The following is a 5,068-nucleotide window of genomic DNA, read 5'->3' as shown; positions in this document are numbered from 1 at the left end:
TTTATATTTTACCTTATAATACACGAAAATAAGAACACATTGTATAAAATGTATTATTGAAAATATTCAAAAAGCTTTAAAAGTCACAATTATCCTTTACTTCCCGATAATCTCAGAACCAAAAAAATATTTTAGATGAATCCCAAGCTACATGTAAGGATTGAATGAATATGATGAAGCATTTTATATGCTTTCTCCAGCCACTCATTTATTGGATAATCAAAAGTTTATGGGAATGATATGCCTAACAACCATAAAAATATGAGAATGAGTGCACTTTCAATTTATGAGCTGTTATTATAACTTAAGTATTCTGCACACATTTGCAGCAATGTTTGTAATAGAAGCATGGTTTTAAAATGTGTATTCAAATGACATTGGTGACTAATTCATTTTCAAAAGGAGTATGTTGATCCTAGGGAAAAAAAAAATCCACTGATCAAAAGATTACATTCAGTTACTTAATGAGATTTATCCATCAACTATTTCCTAATTCAAAGGAAATTTCACACTCTCATATCAACTGGTTATGATTTTGGTTTCATACTCAAATTCACTATATTTCAACAACGTATTATATAAGCAAATTTTTGAAGGCAACTTATAACAAAAATCTTTCCAATTTTAGTATGTGTGCTGCTAAAGTGAGCACAGATCTTGTAAGAAATCTAATGAACTCTATATTAGAGTTCTTACCCTATAATGATTTGTTTGTTTATTTTTGGAAAGGCAGATAGAGAAAAAGAGACAAAGAAAATGATCTTCTGTCAGTTGGTTCACTCTCCAAATGGGTGCAACAGCCAGAGCTGAGGTGATTCCAAACCAGGAGCCAGGAGCTTTTTTCAGGTCTTCTACATGGTTTCAGGGTCCCAAGGCTTGAGGCCATTCTCTACTGCTTTCCCAAGCCACAAGCAGGAAACTAGATGAGAAGTAGAGCAGCTGGGATATGAGCGGGTGCCTATCATATCCTGGCAGATGCAAGATGAGGATTTAGCCATTAGGCTATCATGTCGGGCCTGAGTCCTTAGTCTTTAAACCTGTGATTATCTGTCCATGAAATTAGTAAATTTCATTTAGGAATGTTCAAAAATTCATATTATAACTCAGTACATTTCAGACAATACATTACACTGTATATTTCCTACAGACTGATGATTTTAGGCTACTAATCCATAGACTACAATTTGAGTAGCAGTGGTCTAAGGTTACCATCATATCACAAGCAAGAATTAGAAATTTGCAACAAAACAAAATGAAACAAAAAGCAGAACCCATTATGCCATAAATCTTAAAACTGAGTGAGCATGTTAAAAAGAAAAAATGAGCCTATGATGGGAAGAATGCTGTTTTTTGAAATAGTGGGAAATCCTTCATCACTGCTTGAGTAAGCTGTAGATTCTGTCTTTTCTCTCTGGATATATGGCATCTACCTTAGAAATATTTTTGAAACTCTACATAAGCAGGAAAAATTGAATGGGCTTAGCAACCTGGATTGGGTAAAAGTTACATCTTTCTTAACATTATCCTCTAATATTTTCTTCAATGAAAAATGACGAAAGCAAAATTATGTAATATTGTCTGACTTCTCCACTATGAACATCATAGGTATATTGAGTACTGTTGCACAGGTGATTGATTTTTCTGAAATATCTAGGATCACTACCTCATAATTATGACAGATATTAATCTAGGAGTTTCTAGATATAGTTAAATAATATGATAGAGAGTGAATAGATCATCATATTATAAAACTTTAACATCTATTAATGTGGTACCATAAAATGTGCTTCTTCCATATGGTTTGGCATTTTATTTCCTGCATTTTCAAAACATTTTTTACAGGATAGGCTAAGACTCCTGACCCTAGAGACATAATGCCTAAATCCACATTTTGCGTGTGCTGAAATCCCATATGGGTACTGGTTTGTATCCTGGCTGCTCCACTTCCCATCCAACTCCCTGCTTGTGGCCTGGGAAAGCAGTTAAGGACAGTCCAAAGCCTTGGGACCCTGCACCCACGTGGGAGATCTAGAGGAAGTTCCTGGACCCTGGCTTTGGATCAACTCAACTCAGCTCTGGCTGTTGTGGTCACCTGGGGAGTGAGCCAGTGGACAGAAGGTCCTTGTCTCTCTTTCTCTCTATAAATCTGACTTTCCAATAAAAACGAATCTTTAAAGAAGGATGTCTCTCTGTGTACCAAACTGCTGAAGCATTTCCTGCCTCAGTTATCTGCTTCAAAATCTACTTCCTTATTCCATCTAATTTGGTTTAAATGATATTTCTTGAAATAGAATCTGACATTCCTTGACCTTTCAAGGGTTTATTAATCCCCTTGTAGATTTCATCCCTTTATTTTTCCCACAATCCTCTAAATAATTGCTTTATTGTTTTTATCATTCTTTTCAAAGTGTGCCTTTGCATGCATCTTGCATGCACTGTTACCGAGGAAACATTACTTATTTCTATGTGTATTCCATGTGTCACATCGTAACTATTTGTACACTCATGCAGAACACAGGAAGAAGTGAAGGAAAACTTGACTCCCATCTGAAAGAACACACTTGAATCAAACTTGATAAAGCAGTAAACTTCTAGTACGAAAGGAAAAGGCTTTCTTGTAAAGAAGCATTAAGAATAATGTTGAATCAAGCCTCTAGGAGAGATCAATAGTATATTTGCACAATTGGAGAAACAGGAAAGGTGCTAGGTTATATTAAATGTAAATTGGGCCATGAGGGCTTTCGATTAGGAACTCCTGCAAGATCACTGATTGCTGAAGTAAAACAAAAGAAACCCTTTAAATCTACTCCCTTAATTAGAATAATTTTGCAAAAAGAGCTAGACATTTTATACTCAACCATTTAGAGAATATAAGATGACCATGGCCTTATGTTTTCTACAAGTAACTGTTTAGCTTCAAAGTTTCTAGATTTTTCTGCAAATACAAATATTTTACTGAGACTCTATTTATTATACTAATGTTTAATTCAGTTAATAGACTTCTGGCATCACATATAATCTATTTTCCTGAAACTAGAAAACAGGTACAAAAGCTTCCAAATGCCAAAGTAATGCCTTAAACCACAGGGACAAAATTCCATAGGAAAATGTTCACTCAGCTATCTCTAATTATTTGCATACTAGCAAATGTCATTCAGACAGAAGAAAACTTCTTCACTACAACTGCCTTCATCAAAGCATCATTAGTGATTCCCTACTTTTAAATTAGCCTCTTTAGTGGTCTTCCTGCTCCTGCCATTGTCTACATTCATCTTTTATCACCAAAACATCTTGAAAAATCTAAAGCTGATTATGTTACTTCTCAACTCCAAACACTCCAAATGATTTCCCCACTCAATCTGAACAAAAGCCATAAATTCTAAACACTCTAAATGGTTTCCCTACTCGATCTAAATGAAAGCCATAATCTGTAAATTTTCACTCAAAGCACTGAGCCACCTAATGTCCAACTGACATGTGACTTCATCACTTATCTTTTTTCCTTGTTACTCTTCTACAGGGGCATGGACTGTTGTGCTGCTTGGATCAACTGTCACATCTACCTTAGAGTTGTAATACTTTTATTACATTTAGAGCTACTTTTGCACAATTCACTTTTACATCATCTTCGGGTATTTGTTCAAAAGTCTCAATAGGCCTCCAATGAGCAACATTTTTATTTCTACAATGAATGTGCCTGTGACTCCATTATATACCTTTCTTTGTTTCCCTGTACCATATTTTCCAATTGATACTTAACACATTTTATTTAACAGATTTCTGTTTTACTCCCATATATATATTTATACCTCATATGTATATATCTAAGTGTGTGTGTGTGTGTACATTTCTTGGTTTCTTCTAGTCCATTCCTTGATAAAGATTTCAGTATAGGCTTTTTACATAGAAATAAAAGTGAAGAAAGGAAGAAAGAAAGGAAGAAGAGTTACATGAGCAGGGTACTGATCACATATGAGAACATTTATTTAAGAAATGGAATATCGGCTTAAAAATACACATTTTGGTGGGGTTAGCATTGTAAGTGGGGATCCATTTGTTTCCCATGTGTTCTACTTTTGACCTAGCTCCTTGCTAAAGGCCTGGGAAATGCTACGGAGAATGGTTAAAGCATCTGGGGCTCATGTGGGAGACCCAGATGAAGTTCCTAGCTTTGGTCTGGCACAGTTCAAGGTATTACATCCATTTTGGGAGCAGAGGATGGAAAACCTCTCTCTCCAGCTCTCCCTCCTTGCCTCTGTCTTGTTCTCTGTTTATATATCTATATCTTTCCCTTTCTCTGTAATTCTTCCAAATAAATATTTCTAAGTGATAAATTTGGTGCAAAAATTCAATTCACATTTCTGTTAAATATTTGAAGATGCTTTACTCATATCTGGGTGTATGGTGCCAAATCAAACACTCCAAAAACACATACGTATTTTGAAATAAACCCAATAATGCCCTATAAATTTCATCATAACCTGTTTTGTAAACTAAGTTACTTATTCTTCTGTCCCATTTTGCCTGAAGCATGGTATGTTTTCTAAAAATAGCATACCAACAAACATTACTTCCAAGATACGTAAGTGTTTTTAGCTCCTAAGATGTTTCTCATATGCTGTTCCTTCATCCAAAGATGCTATTCCATTTGCCTTAATGTTAAAGAATTCTTACTAAATGTACATTTCATCATTTTCTCTATTAAATCTGATCAGGACTCTTCAAATATTGTCATTAACAATGTCATCCACTAGGAAGGATAAAAGAAAATGTCAAAACACTTTCCTCTAGCCCTTGATCCTTTGTGCCCTAATCAAATATGTAAAATTTATCAAAAATAAAATGTATACAATTAAGTAAAAGGAAAAAAAAACAATGTGAGTCATTTATTCCATCCCTACACGACTGAGGTCCACAGGAGTTTAACTATGTCATTGGAGTTTTTATTTTTTTTTACATTATTACCTGGAAAAAAGTGGACTTTACACTTATTTGAACATTAGAAAATAAAAAGAACTAGAGGTAGAGTAATCAGGACTTTAAGGTAGATGCCTAGTGATTTATCATC

This window comes from Ochotona curzoniae, unplaced genomic scaffold, assembly GCF_017591425.1.
Source record: "Ochotona curzoniae isolate NIBS_2020 unplaced genomic scaffold, NIBS_Ocur_1.0 contig_1274, whole genome shotgun sequence".
Lineage (NCBI taxonomy): Eukaryota > Metazoa > Chordata > Mammalia > Lagomorpha > Ochotonidae > Ochotona > Ochotona curzoniae.
This window is presented reverse-complemented; position numbering follows the sequence as displayed.